This window comes from Talpa occidentalis, unplaced genomic scaffold, assembly GCF_014898055.3.
Source record: "Talpa occidentalis isolate TD23 unplaced genomic scaffold, MPIMG_talOcc4v2.1 talOcc4.2, whole genome shotgun sequence".
Lineage (NCBI taxonomy): Eukaryota > Metazoa > Chordata > Mammalia > Eulipotyphla > Talpidae > Talpa > Talpa occidentalis.
Window position 1 is genome coordinate 87,902,712 of NW_023602073.1, and position 20,583 is coordinate 87,923,294.

General features: G+C 33.4%; 1 protein-coding gene across 8 annotated transcripts in view; it reads left to right on the forward strand.

Annotated features, from left to right (window-relative positions):
• Positions 1–20,583, forward strand: part of MEI4 (meiotic double-stranded break formation protein 4) — a 262,395-nt gene that overhangs the window by 36,993 nt on the left and 204,819 nt on the right. For 3 of the 8 annotated variants that reach the window (XM_054698967.1, XM_054698969.1, XM_054698968.1), the window contains exons 3-4: positions 1,228–1,342; positions 9,724–9,878. The gene's annotated coding sequence lies outside the window, so the exon portion shown is untranslated. Of the gene's footprint in view, positions 1–1,227; positions 1,343–9,723; positions 9,879–10,190; positions 10,334–20,137; positions 20,258–20,583 lie in introns of all 8 variants that reach the window. The other 5 variants (XR_005127057.2, XR_008553258.1, XR_008553256.1 and 2 more) reach the window with 4 other exon arrangements.

Sequence of the window (20,583 nt, forward strand, 5' to 3'; positions counted from 1 at the left end):
GGAAGTAGGCCACTTACTATATGATGGAGGACATGCAATTAATGATGACTAAAATGGGGAGAGATGAAACATAAAATTTTAATAAGAGAAATGTCTACAATTATTTTAAAGCAAGAAAGCACTTAGAGAAAAAAAAGCAGCCATTAAAAAAATTAAAGCATGTGAGCCAATAAAAAGCATCCAGGTAGCCCACATCTAAACTGAATGTATTAAATGAATTAATTGCAAAATATTCTTAATCACATACTAATAAAGAAAGTAAGAGTGGTTTTCAAGTTAAAACATGACAAATTATACAAATATAAATAAAGCCCGGTAATAAATATAGAGAAAAATATGTATGTAATTCTTTTTTTTTAAATATCGAGAACTATATTTTTAAAGGTAATATAATGAGCACAAATGCAGTGATTTGTAGAAGATGCTACTGATGACTCTAAAGAGAAAGTGCTCGTGTGGAACATTTTAATCTGAGTACAAACTTTCTCAGTCTTTCCATTTTCCTTATTTCTCCTTCAAAGAACTTTTAGAGAGTACTTAATAATATTAGAATCAAGAGAGAGGAACCATAGATACTTATAAAATCTTTAGAAAACATTCAGAAAAGTCTATGTGGCAAAATCAAACAAATAGATACTTGGGCTTGGATGCTAAGCTTTTGCTTCTGTAACCATCATTACTGGCTGTGTAGTTTGGACAACCTTTTTTATCTCTTGAATTTCATGTTTTGTATTGCGTTGGTTTTCTAACTATACTATGAAGAAGATTAGGCAAGGAATTCTGCAGTGTCATCTGTTCCATGGTATATATATTATAATTTGTTATCAGATTTGTCACACAAATATTTGTAAAATATTTAGTGAGGCATCGTAAAACATTTGATAAAGCATTGTATGTGAAAAAAAGCCAAATAATTAAGCTGTAGGGGTATGTTTATTAAATGTAATTTTTAAATGCATAGGAGTTTTGGTACAGGTTATTGCTGCTTTGGTGGCAGGCATGGTATGAAAACATAATTTTGTGGAGGTATGCACTTATAGTTCTAAAACATATGCACTGTTGTAGACCAACATTATGACAATAAACATAATAGAAAATGTTTTAATAAATAAGATAAAAAATACTGAAAGCATAGGAGTAATTATTGAAGTCATGAGGTTGGTGAGATTTCAAAATGAGAGAGAGAATAGAGAATGCAAGAGTGATTCTGGGGATTTCTTTCTTCAGGGTTCAAGAAGCTACAGTTAGAAGAAAGGACAAACCAGGCAATAGATATCTAAGGAAGCAGAACTTAGAGTGAGGAAATGGCTAAAAGGATGAGGAGCAGCAGAGTGATAAAAAGGTAAGTCATTCATAGTAATTTCAGTAAAATAGACAGTGACTTTTCTGACAATGAAACTACCTTGACAAAGTACTACCTGTTGTCTAGTGGAGGAAGTTGTGACAGTTGCAGTAGACCTTCCATTTTCTACCACACTCACACTAAATCAGATGCACTGCACTCTTTACTTTCTCATCAGAAACTCACGGAACTAACTTCAAAGACTTAAACACAGAAAGGCCACATTTAAACAGCTGGTAGTGGCAGAAATAGCAGTATGTAAGAACCCAGAGAAGAGAATTCATGTAGATGCTCTATGACAGGCCAGGCGGGAAGCAGTTGCACTGGGACAAAGGTGAAATTCAGAACCTAGATTACTATGGGAGCTCCGGGAATCACCACCTACTTCTCAGAAGATCAATAGCACCACTTTTTCAGTTTTTCTCCCTTTTTTGTATCATAACGAAAGGAACACTGACTCTTTCTAATCTCTTTCTCACTCCATTTTCCTCTTCTCTCCTTTTGCTCTCTCTCATGCTCAAGAAGAAGGGCTTTCGCATTTCCAGAGAAAAGACATGGCTGTACCCTGGGTTCTTGACATCCTGATTTGGATCACTAGTATCAATTAAAACTGCTACATTAAAAACAAAGAAAACAACCAAAAGAAAAACTACAACTCTTTCATAAACTCCTCAACATTTTCACCTACTTTAAAGAACTACAGAAATGTTGACAACTTCAAAGATCAGCAAAGGCTTTATTATAGCAAATATTCACATTTAAACTTTAAATTATATAAAATTATTTTTAAACAACCACAAGGCTCATCTTTAAAGTCTACCAGATGGTTCTTTGCCGGCACAAATCGTTCCCTATGTTTATAACGGGTTTCTGTAAGTGCTTTTGATTGACAGCAACCAGTTATGTTACAAAACAGTGTGACATCAGGTCAATCATGATGAAACTTGATAATGCCACATCAATAATGTGACATTTTATGTTGTAGTTGGAAGCAAATTGCTTGAAGGGAGGAAAGTGATACTTCATAATGGATAAATATTCTAAACAAAATGTTAGCTCATCACATCTCAGTCTTTGTTGGTAATGTTCAAGGCCATTGGCATGAGACCAATGACCCACCGACCCCCTAATGACTCTTAAGTTGAAAAATCAACACATCCTTCAATTCAGAACATAGCATGTCCTGTTGTTTTCGTAAAACAATTGCTCTACATCATATAATTTATTTGATTCCACATCAAATTAGAGACATTTGGGTACATATTTCACAAGTATAAACAAATCTTAAAGGCTACCTCATGCACTACAACTCTAATTATAGGATGAATAGAGTGGAAAAATCTAGCCAATTTTCTGTAGTGTAGGTTGTTCAAATAAACAAGTCACCACATACAATAATCTGATCCATTCCTGGCTCCATTAGTTAGTGTACTTGACTTTCCCTATCTGTGATGGTCATGGCAGCCTTTGCATAGTAGAGAGAGAAGTTTTAGCTTAGCTGCAGAAAATTCAAGAAGAAAAGTAAATCACAAAAAACATAAAATGACCTAAGAACTGTCTTGCTTGCAGGAAATTTGATACAGAATGAATGAGGTAGAGTGATATAGACAGTGAGAGAGATGAAACAGTGGCAACTGTGGAGATAAACTCTGGTAGGAAATCCAGAATTTTCTATTGGGGAATTTGATTGATTTTCTGACTTGTATAATGAAATACATTTCCTTACCTCCCCAATTAAATCTTCACTTAATTTTGTAATGTTGATGTGTGGAGGAGGTGGCTCTCTTAGGAGTGCCATGAGTAGAGCTGTTTTGTGGTGGGTGATAGTATGAATTAAAGCTGCCCGTGGAAGTCTCATATAACTTATACTCCTGCTTCTTTGCAGGACAAGTTGTCTGGCCTTTCTCTGAATATATGCATCATTGCCCTACTTTCATAACTTGGGACTTCCTCTTCTCTTCCCATGAATTGAATCTAATAGTCCTTTGTTATAGGGCAGGGTGAGGGGTTTCCCAGGACCTCCAAACCTGCGTGCTCAAAATAGGTTTTTCCATATATCACATAAAGACAAAATATATTCTGGTCCATAAGACCTTCAATGGGAAGGAAATTTAACACAATTAGTGTGCAATAGTGAGAAGAGAAAGAGTATAATTTAAAATAATTAAACACCCAAAGTTACCCATCCCCTCATGAGTAAATGCCCAGTCAAACATGGTTGGCCCACTAAGGCACAAAAGCTTTCCAAAAGTCTAAGGCACTTCCTGGTGGGGACCCATAAGAAAGGTGAAGAAGGAGCCAGGAAAGTCTCGAAGGAAAAGAACAAAAGCAAAATACAAATCAAGGTAAAGTCTGCCATTGTCAGCCTCCCCACAGGTCTCTCACCCATATCTCTGTCTCTCCTTGGTACAAGTCCAAGCCTGAGAAGTAAATTCCGCTTCTTCACATGTCTCTCTGCTCCATGTGCTTCCTCCAAATCTTCTTGATCTCTCTGCTTCTCCTCCTCACTTCCTTCCCCCAATTTTCTCTAATTTCCCCTCCATGCTCAGCATCTTCCTTCCTTGGGTGGGACAGGCAACCTGAAACTTCCCCTTTCTATGGATATCATGCTGTCACACCTTCAAATTTCTACCCAAATGCTACATTCTCATTGAAGTTTGTTCTATTTTCCTAACTGAATATGAATGCTTCCTCCCTAACATATACACAGCATTTTTTATTAAAGTATCATTAGATTACAAAGTTAATATGTTTTACACATTCATTGTTGAGAATAAACATGTGTATATATGACACTAAGTTCCCTGCTAAAAGTCCAAACCTTATAACATTTTGTAAATATATTTCTTAAGATAATCTGGCTTTTATTCTACCTGGTATGGCATTTAATTGGAGATCTGGAGTTGTGCTTTATTTATCTTTATGGCCACTGAAGTGGCTATCCCAGTACTCAGCAGGTATTACTTAAAATATATTGAGCAAAACTAACAGATTATTATTATGAAACAGAATATTTTCCTTTTAGCTGCCTTGATCTCTAAAAATATCTTTAGAAGAGAGGGGAGATGCTTAAATTTAAATATTTGATTCAACTGGGTTCTCATACCTTTTGTGACATCAATTTATTTTAATAATTATTTCCAAATGTAACAAGAGAGCAGGTATTTTGTCAAAAGGAGAACATGGCCTTTTGCCCTTATCCACTATCTTTTAGAGGAGACAGAAAGTCAGGTTCTCTGAAAGTCCTGTGATGTAAGGTACATAGTATAGTATAGTATAGTATAGTATAGTATAGTATAGTATAGTATAGTATAGTATAGTATGTATTTCTTACATAGCATACTACTTAGTAGGCACATAGTATAGTATAGTATAGTATGTATTGCTTACATAGTATAGTATTTTTTACTATATACTGTATTCTGTCTTTGTTATTCTTTTTCAGTGATCAATTAAAGGAATATATTCAGAGTATGTTTTCTTTGACAGATGTTTTCTAGAAGAAAGAACTTCTTTTGATTTTTGCCATTTTTTCCCCTTTATCCCTCCCCTTTCTAAATAGTTAACTGAGGACTATGCTAAACTTGCCCCAATATAATTTATTTTGTAGTTCACTGTCCCAACTGAGACACAAAAATTGAGTCTCACATGGTGTCCTATATATTTTCCAGTTTCTTTTTCGGGTTTAGACATCAGCAGGAGACAATAGTGATTGGAGACAATGGATTGGAGCCACAAAAGCCCTTGAATTCCTCTTTCACAAAATTAATCTTTTCCTTTGCATATATAATAGACCTGCCTTCTGCATCTCTGCTAATGTCAGGAAAAAAAAAAGGTAAACAGAAAGAATAACAAAAGTACCATATATTCTAGACCAAGGTATGAAGAAGGCTTAAGCATTTCAGTATGGACTGTTTGCCGTGAAAGTATCCGAATGAAGCGGCCATTCACAAAGAAAGCTCTATCCAGTAAAGATCACTTAAATTAAATATGCTTGAAATCTACTGCTTTTGCATACAAATTGCAAAAGAAGTAGTCCTTAAATGAAAATACAATTATAGCTTCATCTTCATTGCCATGTTACTTCAGATTTTGTTTACTGGTAGCTGTTGGGGGAAATTCTGACTTCCTATAAATAGAATTCAAAGTATTTTGAGAGACAAAATGGGAGAAGTAAATTGCTGAAGGTGTGTATTTCATTCTTCAACAATGTAAATTCATGGCAAGCACTAATGTACATCAGGATGATTCAGCTCAAACATGATGTGACAAATACTGAGGCAAAATTAAACCTTTTAATTTATTGGAAATTCCTCCTTTTCATAAGGTTGCATAGATGATTTTGGCCTTCAGAACTCCCCTGGCCATGGTGCCTGCTCAAAAATTTTATAATCATTCATTGAACACATATTTATTGAGTGTTAATAGATGTCAAACAGGGCCTCCCTGGTGGCCTAAGGGTCAAGTCTCAATGTTCATCAATACAGCCTAAGTTCAATCCCCTGACTAGAGAGCTAACTTACATAAGGCACAGCAGACCTCTCCTGTCTTACCTGCTACTCCCCTTAGCAGTATATTTCAGTCAGTGTTCTTATTCTGCTCCCCACTCTTGTCTATGGTGAATCCTCTCACACCTTGCACTTCTGGTTTACACCCCAGTTCTTCTACCAAATAAATAAATAAATAAATTTTAAAAATAGACATCGAACAGTGTCTGAAGCACAAAACTAAGGAAAGATACTGCCTCTCAAGGTGTTCATAGTTCAGAGGGTTGAGAGAATAAAGAAAAAAAAAGATATTATTAAATTCAGTAATGATAGGGTATTAAATGAAAGTATTGAATGAATCCTCCTGCCTATATTAAATACAAACTCTTGATAAGTTAGAAAATGGATTGTTGTTAGCAGTGGATGTGATAAAAAGCAGAGAAATTTCAAAGAAAGACCAAACTTGAAAGAAGGAAATCATGCTGTGTTTATCATTTATCCCAGGATATGCCTCAGTCTAATAGTGTGAAACAGATAAGCTTGAACAGAGAGCTGCAAGTTTTCTGAGCTGCTGAAGGGACTGGAAATTAAAAGAAAAATTTCAAAAAGGAGCCTCTATAGAGGAGAGCCCAAAATCTACATATAAATTTTTCTAAACTCTTTATTGATTCTTGAACTGTGCATTTGAGAAGGAAACTGAATGCAGTCCAAGAAGTAGCAACTGGAATGTTCAAAGAGCTTAGCAGAAATATGAGTACCTGTTTCAAAGGAGACAGTGTTTGAAGTTCAAATTTCACATAGTAGGACCATACAGTACATATCTCATACATTTTATTGAACTCCCAGAAAAGTATTGTCTTAGGAGTAAGAAATATGTCCTGAACTAAGAAATTTTCCATAAGCCTAAAAGTAAAACTGAGATAAATCCACTTAAAAAGTCAAAAGCCATTTCTAAAAACTAAACTCACAACAATGCATTCACCAACTAGAGAAACTGAAAATTTTTCATAGACTTGATCCACAACATTTAGTATACAAACAAATATTGTGGAGGTGTGAAGAAATGGGAAAATGTGGCCCATAGTCAAGAGAAAAATCTGTCATTGGAAACAAACTCCCTAACAATACTAATGAGGAAGTTAGCAGATAAGAACTTTTGAATATCTATAGTAAATATGGGGGAAAAATCAACAGGAAAATAGATACAATGGAAAAAGAGATGGGTAAATCAGGAAAAATGGAAATGTGAAAAAGAATGTCTAAAATGAAAATATAACATTTGAAATAAAAATGGAATTGAATAAAAGTTGTTATATTGGGTAAGGAAAACAAAACCCAAACATCCAAATATCTGTGAACTTGAAAAAAAAAAATCTCAAAAGAAATCAATTAAACTGAATAACTTAGAAAATGTAGAGAAAAATAATAACAAAGGCTCTGTAACTTGTAGAATAAAGTCAGACAGTTTAATTACACATAATTGTTTCTCCCAGAAGAAAAAAGGGAAGAATTATGGGGCAAAAACTCTGTGGGAAAATTAGCTGAAAAGATTTCAAAATCTGACTTAAAAAATTAGCAACTGACGTGTGGTAGATTGTCTCCAAACTTATAGAGACAAAAACTATAACGTTTGACAATAAAAATAATGCTTAATGAGATTAAAAGCAATTCATTATTGCAGATTAGTGCATTTGAAGACATAGAAAGACAAATTATCCAATATGAAGCACACACACAAACACACACACCAAAAATAAAGCAACAGAATAACTTCAAGTAGCCTAATACATGTGCATTTGGAATCCTGATGGGGAAAAGGGTAGGGTAGAAAAGTAAAGGCCAATTTTTTCTATAGTTGATGAAAATTATGAACTTCCAGATCCAAGAATTTCTATGATACCCAAACTCAGAAATATTATAAAACTAAAGCTATGGTAATTTAGACTGTAATTATAGTCCAAAAATGACAAATAGATTAATGGAATTGTATCCAGAAATAGACTCAAAACATACATGGTCCCTGAATTTTTTTTTCAAGTTCCTAATGGGATATAAAATGGTACAACCACTTTGGGAAGCAAGGAAGTTTTATTATAAATTTGTATATTAAGATATTATATGGCTTAGTCATTCCACTCCTACATAGTTACAAAAAAGGAAGTAAAGCATATACTCATAGAAAGACTTGTACTGGAATACTCTTTCCAGCTTCATTTCTAAGGGTCAATAACTGATACAATCAAAATGTGTAACTGGTAAATGGATGTACAAAGGTGATATGTCACTATCTTTGTATCTCTATACCTATATCTATCTATCTATATATATAGATTAGCAATCTCTGTATCTATCTATATCTTTTGATTAGTAATAAAAATTTACTTACTCAATACGAATGAAAACGTGTCCATAAAAAAACCTGTATAAAAATTTCATAGTATCATCATATACAGTACCCAAAAAACTATAAAGGCCATTAAAATACCACAAGAGGTAAATGGTAAATTATGGCCTGTGTAATATATGGAATATTTCTAAGTATTAGAAAAGGAATGAAGCACTGACAAATACAATAGGTTTTTGTATTTTCAAGTATCAAAGAAACCATGCATAAGGAGTACATGTTTGATTACATTTTCATGAGGTTTCACAACAGGCAAAACCATAGTATGTGATAGAAATAAAAAGTATTTCCCTTCAGGTGTTTGAATGATTATCTGGAAACATGGGAAAAGGGACTTTTGGGGGACAATATGCATGTTCTAAATCATAATACAAGTGTAAGGTAAGCAATTGTAGACATTTGTAACAAAGCAATTTAAACTTCATATAAGATCTGTGCATTTTATTGTATTATTGTATCTCAATAATAATACTTATAAAAATAAGAGAGCATGAGTATTTCATATCCAAAATAATAGGGTCTCAATTTACTCTGCCTCACTGAGGGAAAGAAAAGTCTTCCTAGAAGAAACATACCTGAGCTGAAGCTTGAATAGGAGTTTGCTAATAATAATGTTATTTGGATAAGAAGATTACCAAACTTTATGCACTATCATGAAGCTATGAGAGATTGTGTCCCTTTTGAGGAACAGATCTTGGCTTAAAAGAAAATGGAGTTAGGTCCTCCCCAGTGGCACAGCAGGTTGAGTGCAGCGCTGTGAAGCTGTCCGGAGCTTCTGCAGCACCGGTTCAATTCCCGGCCGTCCAGGGAGAGTCCCATATGGGGTAGCAAACCTCTCCTGTCACGCCCGCTGCTCCCCTCAGCAGTGCTTTCCGGTCCATCTGCCTGTTCTGCTCCCTGCTCTGTCTCTGGTGAATCCTCTCACCCTCCTGCATCTCTGGCCTGTACCCCAGCTCTTGTATAAAAATAAATAAATAAATAAACAAACAAACAAACAAATAAATAAATAAATAAATAAATAAATAAAATGGAATAATTGGAGAGGCAGAGATGAGTCAAGAAAAGTGGGCAGAGTTTTAGCTGAGAAAGGTCTCCTGTACCAAACTAACAAATTTCTTTATATCATGCCTTAGAAAGTAATTGAATGATAAAGCCACAAAAGAACTTTAAAAATCTTTCATTTTAATACCATCATTTTATAACTACTAGTATTCATTTGCCCCTGAAAATCCTAATGACATGTTCTATTCAGAGTTCTTTTTCAAATTCTTACTGCTTTTATAAATTTGGCCATTTGCAGCTATGTCTGGAAGAGGATAAAAGTGTACAGACTTAGGAACTGTTCATAAAATAGAGAAAGTGCAGTTTGAAGACCATCATAGAAACAAAGATTTTACAAGTCTACATTTGGAGAGTATTTTCACAAAATGATTTAAAGAGGTTGCCCTTTCAGCTGTTGTTATTCTTTTGCCATCATGTTCCTGTTGTAGGCCAAGTTCAGCATACTAGTTGAAACGGAAAATATCTCTTCTCTAGTTGAAGGAGAAGTTCTAGATCAAGAGGAAGATATTCAAGACACAATTAACACTTACTCTGAAAAGTAACTGAGAACCCCTGGAGGACTGTAGCACCTCAGAAATCTAGGGTAAGAGATTCACTTATCCAGGTAAGCACTATGTGAGCGTGGAGAAATCTAATTGAAGAAAACATGAGTTTTCCCCTGAATTTAAAAATAATTTATAATCCTTCACAATATTTCTTCTTTTGATTTTATCATTTCTCTTGTCTTTATTCTTTTTTCCTCTTTTTATCTTAGGAGTTACTTTGTAGCTTACAAGTGTTGCTGCTTAAACACCTCAAGTTGAGCGGCATAGCTAATGACTGTATTTAGCATGCGTAAGGACAAGGTTCATACCCCAGTGTCTCCATTATTTGTTCTCTCTCAACTTCCTCACAGCTAAAAACATTCAACCTGCCTTTGAAGGCTACGTGGATGAAACAGTGGTAATATCCTCATTTCATAATGAAAAAAAAAAAGTAGACCTCTCTCTGCAATCATGATTCTGTTATCTGCAACAGACTTCAAAATCATTTTTCTCAGTAAGTATAGTGTACCTTAGTGCAGCCATTATGGAAAGAGTATTGCAGTATTAAAAGCCTTCAAAAAGCAGTATTGATATTCCACAAAAAATTAAAAGTAGAAATTCCATGCAATAGAGTTATCCCACTTCAGGATATTTATGTGAAAAATGATAATTCTAGGAATAAAGGCATGTCATGTTTATTGCAGGACTGTTTACAGTAGCCAAGAATTGGACACATACTATGTCCTTATCAGCTGATGAATGAATAACACAGATGAGGCATATATACACAATGGAATCCTATTCAGTATAAAAAAAATTAACTGCCATTAACAAAGTGTATGAAACTAAAAGGAGTTATGCTTAGTGAAATTAGTCAAACATAAAAAAAACCTATGATTTCACTCATGTTGGATGCAGAAAAAATAAGCATTATTTTTTAAAAATAGTTAATTATCTTTTAAAGAGATTAGAAAAATAACTTTAAAGTCTTATATATTTGCTGTATAGTTACCATTCCAGAGATCTTTATTCCTTAGTAAAAATTCATATTTCTCTGTTATTTTTCTTCTGCATGGAGGACCTTAAACGTTCCTTGTAATGCACTTATTATCTGTAATCAACCCATGTGGTCCTTTCTCTATTCTTTGAGAGTTTCCTCACACATACGAACTGATCAGTATACAGTTCAATATTCAAAGGGGAGCATCTGCAGATCTCTGGGTTTGTTTTCTATTCAGCTCTCTCCTCTTCGGTGCACTCTCCTGAGGACTCTATCCATCTTTGTTTCCCCAGACTCTCAGATCTACCTCATATCTCACAGATATAGATGCTCATGTGAATATCCCCTCCCATGTCTGCATACAGGACTTCTCCTTACAAAGCTTAGAAGCAAATCCAATTGCCAAGATTAGGAACTATTTATTTTCTGAGACAGGTTACACTCCTTATCTAGATTTTCACTCAGACTGTCTAACAAACATACTTTCCTTTCTGCCTGTTATGGGTTGTATTATGTTTCCCAAAAGTGTGTTGAAGTTCTAATCCCAAGTAATTCAGATGTTGGGAAATAGGGTTGGTGTAGATGTAAGTTAAAATCACTTTGGAATAGGATGAACCTTTACCCCCAGATGACTTGTTCCTTATAAGAGACATTGTGAAGACACAAGAAGAGATTGCTATGTGACAATCTCACATAGTAGTACAAGAAGAATGTCATGCAACTGCAGACAGAAGTAGAGATAGGGATCACGAAGCTGTAAGATGAGGAATGCTGGTGAGCACCAGAAGCTAGGAAGAACAAAGAAGGATTTTATATAGCCTCAGAAGGAGTATGGTCCCACTAAAAGCTTAATTTTGAATTTCTAGTCCCTAAAATTATGACAGAATATATTTCTGCTGTTGTAAGTCACTCAGTTTGCAGTACTTTGTTAAGACAGTTCTAGGAAACTAATACACTGTCTTAAAATGTTTAAATTAATTTACTCTATTTTTCACACCCACAACGTTACCAAATAGCATTAGCTATGTATGTACTTCATTCAAGCTCAATCTGTATTCATGAACAAGAAAGAAAAGGATTTAGGTTTGACTAATAGATTTCAGGAAAATTTTGTAGAACTTATTTACAATCTGTACCTTATTTTTTGAACAGATTTTGCCAACCAAGGGTACCTAGGATAGAAATGCTTACAGAGGAAATATATTTTTATCTTTTCCAATCTTTAATTCTGACCGTAATTCTGTCTAAAAGACAAATCCATCAATACTTTTTCTGTTATTATTTTTGATTCTCTTGTTTTTATAAAATTAATTTACTTCTCTGACTTTCATTTGTAAATAAGGACTTTTTTTCCCAACATAAGAACAGTTGATCAGGTTGAGTAATCTCAATTTAGATAATAGAACATTAGAAGTCATCACACACTATATAAAAGCATAGATGCATCATACCTCTGTCAAATAAACAGAAGTTGGCAATGAAAATCAAGTGGTGATAAATTCTATGCATTTGAATTACATACATAAATCTAAGACTCAAAAAACCTTAAAGACTTTCCTCATTTATAGCAAAGAATATTTTTGTTCTCTGTTTTCTTTGGTTTTCATAACAATTACATTCACTAGTATACCTCTGTATTTTTTAAGACATTTTATATTGATACAGCAAATTAAATCATATAACAAGGCACCTAACAATTTATCTATTGTAATCAATAGATTCCTCCTGCCTATGGGATAAAAGATTACTATTCTTTGTTATTCCTGTTTCAGTGTGAAAATAAGTATAGTGGAGCTTTCGTTTCATGAGCTACAGCACATGGAAGTTTATTGTCAGTGAATTGATAATTGTTCTTTGAGGAAATATCTAAAGCCACTAATCTTAGATCATAATTAATGTAGTCTCTAACTTTGCCAGTCCCTAAGTATGAACACCATGACCTTTGTCAAAATAAGTATACTATACCTGTTTGTGGACTGACTTCATATATTTAAATAGTTTATGTATCAATACCACATCCAAATTATATATTGAATAGAAATATGTAATGTAGATACTTAATAGCTTACTATTTTTAAATGAAAAAGGCTTTGAAGTTGGACCTACTCTAGTTCATAAAACATGTTTCATAGAGCACTGGATTCCTCAAAGGAACTGAAATAGTTTCCTAACATATATAGCACGTATTACATCATTAAAATACACAGCACAGCAAGTTCAAAGCATGCACTATAGGATGGGGGCAACAATTAAAATGTGAGTATCAGATATTGCAGTATATCTCTGTAAGGTAAACAAGTGACTATGAAAAGTTAATTAGCATTACCTTATATTTCAACTCAGAGTGGATTCCAAAAATCTTCCAAAAATCTTCATCTAACTACATTGATTAGATTATGTGAAACGTTTACAATTCCAGATATTCAGTATATCTCTCCATTTTGCTAATGTTTTTCATGAGCTTTTCATATAGACAAGTATAACAGAAGATATAACACTGGATTATGTTTGATGCAAGAATATAAAAAAGAATACATATGACTATATATATGAACATGTGAAGCATATATATTAGGACAATCCACTAATTATCCTGTGTCCAATAATAATCTAGAAATATCAAGACCATTAATTTATATGAAAAAAATTTTGAATATTCCCAGTTCCAATATAGAATCTACCAAATCATACCAAATAGCAAAGTTCTAATATAAGATAGTGGGAAAAATACATAGTTAAATGTCTTTAAGTAATTACATTACTATAGTAGCTAGCATATTGCTGGTATTTTTGCACAATAGCTAAACTAAATTTGATAATAATGTAGGGTATGAAATGTATTTGTGTTTACAGTTGAAGATAAAATGGCAACAATGAAACAAAGTTAAATATGGGATTCAGTAGGCAAAATGAAATAAGTGCCTACACTTTAAGTACAAGGAGAGACTATTTGCCAGAGTCAGGAATTAAAGGAACTAAGACTTTTAGTGGTCATTTTTAGCATCTTATAATGGCAAAGATCATCTATTAGTTTCTGCCAAACAATAAAGCATTTAAATTTGTTAAGAAATAAGTTATTATCACCTTCCAGATAAAAGGCTGACCTACTGAGGGATTCACTAAATAGATATGTTGGTGATTCAAGTTTGAAACAATAATTTCCTTTAACTCTTTGTACACCCTTCAAATTTCCTCGCCAACTCAATGAGCACTTTTTTGCTATCAGTTTTTGTAGCTACTTAGCTAGATGATATGATGCTTTCAATATGATATATTTACTTATTCATAAAAACAACAGTTTAAATGTTCAGGTTAGTATAAAACTTCAAGCATACTTTCTTTATTAAAAAAATAATTATTTATTTCTGCATATAAGAACTAGGGTACAGGCCAGATGTGCGGGAGGATGAGAGGATTCACCAGAGACAGAGTGGGGAACAAAACAGGCAGATTGACTGAAATACACTGCTGATAGGAGCAGTGGGCAATACAGGAGAGGTCTGCTGCACCATGTGGGTAGCTCCCTGGCCGGGGATTGAACTTGTGCTGCGGTGCTTCGGATAGCTTCATAGGTTGTATCTTAACCCCTTGCACCTCCAGGGAGACCCTCGAGCATACTTTCTGAGGAATAAATTCCTCATAGGAGTTTTAATGATTGCTAGGTAAATTTTATAAAATTTGGATTGTATTATTATAAATATTACATATTATTGTATTACATATGGATATATATTATTACACATTTATATTATTAAAGTATTACAGATAATAGAAGAGAGATAGATGCTGCACATATCCAACTTCAAAAGAATAACATTTTTCATTTAACCACTATTTACTTTGTCCCAACAAAGAATGTACTCAAACCTTCCCAAGAAAATTATTATTTAATATCCTTTCTAAAAATATCTTTAGAAGAATAAACATCTAACAAATAAATTCTAGTTATTTCCAAATCAAAATCCAAAAGTTTTCAGCATCTACCCTACATTTATGTAACTTATTTTACTCTATAAATTTTGCCCTAACCTTTAATAAACATAACAACCGCTGTCATAGGATAGACTTCAGAATAAAATTAAATCACTTCTTTAAGCTTTATCTTCTTAAGGCTAGACAAAGTAAATCTCTTTAAGTTTCAATTATAGGGGTTATTTTACAGTATAACGTCCTGCAGGAATAAGAGAAATCAAAACCTTTTGTTATCAATGACCTTTACTGGCCAAGAGTTGAAAATGATACAAAAGTCTACTATCCACACACCTGGCCTAATCAGCAGAGAAAAGCAAGATCGCCTGTTAGCTTTATAAATAGAATGAAAGGAAAGAGATTGTAGATTGTTCTTAGATTGTCCTGTGCATGAAAGAACAGAAGTCATGGCTGAAAATTGTGTAAGACAATGTTTTCAGACCCATTAACTTAACAAGTCTGGATTTAAAGCTATGTTCTTTATTATTTTTTTTTTAAGATTTATTTATTTATTTATTTATACAAGCACTGGGTATAGTCAGAAGCGCGGGAGGGTGAGAGAATTCACCAGAGCCAGAGCGGGGAGCAGAGCAGGTAGAAGGACCGAAGTACACTGCTGAGGGGAGCAGCAGGAGGCAGGAGAGGTCTGCGCGCCATGTGGGACCCTCCTCCAGTGGCCGGGGAGCAGCCGGGGATTGAACTGGTGCTGTAGAGGCTGCGGGCAGCTTTGCAGCCCAGCGCTCAACCGCTGCGCCACCGGGGAGGCCCTAAAGATATGTTCTTTAAATGGATCACAGGAACATATAGCTTAATCTCTAGGGGTTATTTCCAAATCCTCTTTAGAGCATCTACAAAGAATTTTCTCTTAAGCACCTTTAAGAAACACAAGAGGTCTACATCTGTAAGCTTATGTAACACTGTAAAGCACCATAAAGATTTCTTGTATGCAAATCTCAGAAAAATTCCTGTTAAAAACTTTTTATGAACATGATATCTTTCACATAGATATGCAATAATCTTGTCTCAGTTTTAATGTTTTCATTTTGCTTAGCTATTAACTCAAAACTAATTATTGTAGTTTCAAGGTACCTATTGCCCTCACACATTTTTCTTTTCTTTGAAATTTTAAGTATTTTCTGCTTCTTTACTTTTTTCCTTTTTATGTTCCTTTACATGGCTTTCATGAGCTTAATAAAAACCAAAGGTTTTTAGTTACTAATGCTTTAGCTAAAACACAGCTTATTTTCAAATTTCTGAGTAAAGATGATTCTTAACTTGTATAATTGTGTAGATGCAGTAAGTAGCACTAAACCACTCCTGACTAATTTACATTTCTTTGTTGAAAGCTGTCATCTATAATTTAAGAACATATTGGTATTTCATTTGTTTTTTTAAAAAAGATCAAATTTTTCTCATCAAATTTTTTATTTTTCATTATAGTTAAAAGCTTACTAACCCAATATACAGAAAAAATACTTTAAATTCAGACATATAATTATACATAAATGTAGTGGGTTAAAAAGTGGAAATAATAAAGTCAAGTGAGCTATGAAAAAATTTAAATAATAATTCACCCTTCAACCTTATTATAGAATATTTTTAGAAAACTATAAAGCATTGTCCAACAATTCAACTCATTGACAGTGAAAAGAGACATTAGTCATTTTATGTAATAGAGTTATCAAATGTTTTCTTGTCCAAGAAGGCCACAATTGATTCTTAAAGGAATTGCTGTGAATAATTCACTAAAACAATAGAAATAAAACAAATTATCCTGGGAAGGAGGGAGATGAAACCTTTATATAAATATTGGAGTTACAAATTAAATTTTAATCTTCCTTGTATAATTCAAAAAAGTTAAATTTTGAACAACCTAACATGTAGATATTTATAAATTCAGTTAACATACTTAAATTTGAAGCAGGTATTATAGGTCTTGCTCATAAAAATTTAGTATTATTAGGGAAGGATATGCAGTGTACTCAGGGAAAGAAGTCTCTTTTACCAGCCGCAGGATATAAATCTTGCATGTTATTATACACTACCATTCATTATCAAAGAATACATATAAGTTGCATGCACATACACACACTCTGTATACATGAGAATGTATTTTTTGTCTGTGCAATCTTAGGGATAGTTATCATTTGCAATACCTTATTCCAAATATAGATAATTAGAGTTTGGACTATCCTATTTACAGTGGATATAGAGTGTTTTAAAATGTACTACAAAGCCATAATAAATATAACAGGATGATACTGGAACAAACACAGACTCAACAGACCAATGGAATCAAACTGAAAGTCCAAAAATAAAGCCACACATAAATGGTAAACTACCCTATGGCAAAAGAGCAAAGAATATGCAGTGGAACAAAGAAAGTCTCTTCAATAAATGGTTCTAGGAAATCTGGACTGCCACATGCAAAAGAATGAAACTAAACTACCATCTCACACCATACACAAAAATCAACTCAAAATGGATAAAACACTTGGACGTAAGTCCTGAAACCAGAAAATATATAGAAGAAAACATAGGCAATATATTACATGACAACTTCTGAGCCATCTTTGAGGGCTTATTTCCAGAAGCAAGGGAAAAAAGGAAAATGTAAACAGCTGGAACTATATCAAATTTAAAGGCTTCTGTACAGCAAAAGAGACAGGAACCAAAACAAAGAGACACCCAAATGAATAGGAGAAAGTATTTGCACATTATACATATGATAAGGGACTAATATTAAAGATCTACAAAGAGCTCACACAGCTTAACAAAAACAAAGCAAATAATTCAATGAAAAAAAAATGGGCAGAAAGGCTAAATAGACACTTCTCCAAAGAAGAAATGCAAATGACCAACAGTCATATGAAAAAGTATTCAACATCCCTTATTGCCAGGGTTGTGCAAATCAAAACCACAATGAGATATTGCCTAACACTGATGATAATGGTTCATATTTAAAAAACAAACAAAAAAAAAAAACAGAAACTGGTGAAGATGTGGTAAAAAAGTGCTGGTGAAGTTGTGGTAAAAAAGAAAACCTCTTACACTGCTGGTGGGAATGTAAACTGGCCCAGCCACTATGGAAAGCTGTGTGGAGGTTCCTCATAATACTGAAAATGGATCTCTCATGTGAATCAGCAATTCCACTCCTCAGAATTTACCCAAAGGACACAAAAACACTAATTCTAAAGGAAAACTGCATTCCTATATTTATTGTAACACTATTTACAGTATTACAGCTAAGAAATATAAACAAGATAAATGCCCCAAAACTGATGAATGGATCAAGAAGATGTGACATATACATACACAATGGAATAATACTAAGTGATCAAAAAAGATAAACTCATGCTATTTTCAGTAAGATGTATGGAGCTGGAAGGGATTGTGCTCTATGAAATAAGTCAGAAGGAAAAAGATAATTATCAAGTTGTTTCACTTAATGCAGAATATGTAGAAACCAAACAAAGGGTCAGGAAAAAGACAAAGCTTGCAAGCTGACCATATAGATTTGAGGCATCCAGGAAGAGAGAAGGAGGTATCAAAACAAGAGAGCAAAGAGCACAAGGGACTATGCTGAGGAAGCATGGGTTTTATGGTGGTGGGAGAACTAAGCAGACTACACACGAGGGATGAAATCACATACTGTCCAAAAATCAACAGTGATATAAGAAAAAGGAAAAGTGTTTTATCTAAAAATAAACTTATTTTTTAAAAAGAATAGATAAAAAACCTTACTGTGTGGATAGATCAGGCCCCCTAAAATAACAGATGTGTCTGATAATACACCTACAAAGTAGTGTAAATGTAGGAGTCAAATTAAACCAAACTGCGACACTTTGGACTTCATGCCCATGGAGTCTCTGAAACCTTCTTCAGATTGATCACTGGAGTCTCAACCAGAAAACTAGAAATCTCTGCCTCACCCTGAAGAAGCTGATGCCACAAATGCCTCTCCTTTTGGTCTTCTGAACCTCAACTTAGTGGTTTATAAATTCGCCATGTTTACTGACAATTGAATTGCATGCTTATGTCATCATAATGTGGATTTTCCCCAATATATCATATTATACTTATACATAATTATCTTGAGTCATAATTGGAGGTCTGTACTTTATATTTCAAGAAATAAATCCAACTTATTAATAAAAAAAAGAAAAGGCAGAGTCAAAAGAATTATAAGCCAAAAAACCGGTATCCAGATTGTGTAAAGAAAACAAACTGCCCAATTTTAAAATGGGCAAAAAATTCAAATAGATATTAAACCAAGCTATAAGCATGGCAAATATGCATATGAAAAGATGCTCAATATCATCATTCATGATACAAATAAATAAAATGAAAACTAAAAACACAATGAAATACTACTACGCACATATCAAAATGTCTAATATATGTAAATATATATATGAACTAACCATGCCAGATTTTGGAGGAGATGTGGAGAAAGTAAAATACTTGTATTCTGTTGATATGTAAAATGGTTTAATCTTTTTGGAAAATAATTTTCTAGTTCCTTAAATAATTAAGCACAGACCTGCTATAGAATCAGTGACTCCACATTAAGAGAAAAGGAAATATATATTCACACAAATTTGTAGGAATGTTCATAGCAGTTTTATATGTATTAACTAAATCCTGGAAACAATTGAAATGTCAGTCAATGGATGAATTGATAAAATAACTTGTTATATATCCATACACTGGAATACTATTCAGCAATAAAAAGGAATGAACTATTAACACAACAACTTGGATGATCTGAATTATTTCTATTTCACTTAGAGTGAAATAATCCAGATAATATAATTATAAAAATTTATTCCAAGTAAAAGATGCAGAACAAAAAATAGTCATATCATAATTTCATTTATATAAAACTCTAGAAAATATGTACTAATATCTAACAATATAAAGGAGATCCATAGTTACTTGGGAGTGGGAAGATGTGTCACAGTAAATGAAAGAGAGGAATTACAGACATGACAGAAACTTTTGGGAGTGATGAATATGTTCGCTGTCTTGATTGTGACGATGGTTTCACAAATGTATTCTTGACTAAGCCTATCAGATTTTTCACTTTAAATATATGCTATTGACTGTGTCAGTTGCATCTCAGTACAGCTGATTAAAATAAAATTATGTTTTACATGTTTTTGAACTATATATAAATGAAATCATAAGAATTATTTTGTGACCTGTTTCTTTTATACTCTACTACTGTTTGACGTTTAACCCTGTTGATTAACTAGTTATTAATTAGTTAATAGTTATTTTCACTGCATACAGAATTCTTGTGCAAAAATATATCTCCTATTAAATTGGCTGCTAATAAACATTCAGGTTCCTTCAACTTTTTCCATGGTGGACAGTACTGTTTTGCATATTCATGTACTTCACTTCTCTCCTGGTGTACTACTGGAAGCATTTTCCTGGAATACATTCCTCAGGGAGAAATGTAAGGTATTTGCATATTCTGTTTTTCTAAGAATTGCCAAACTGTTTCAAAATGTGGTTACTCTAATTTATATTCCTTATCAGCACCAAATGAAAGTTCCTTTAATACATCAACTAACCAAAATACACACGATGTAATCAGAGTTTTTAATGGTTGCCAATCAGATACATGTTGTCATCTTAGTCAGCTCAGTCTGCCCTAACAAAATACCATAGACAGGGTGGTGGTGTAAAAACAGAAATGTATTTTCTCATGGTTCAGGAGGTTTGAAGTCTAAGATCATGGTACTAGCATAGTCAGCTTTGGTGACTCTCTTCGTGACTTGCATATG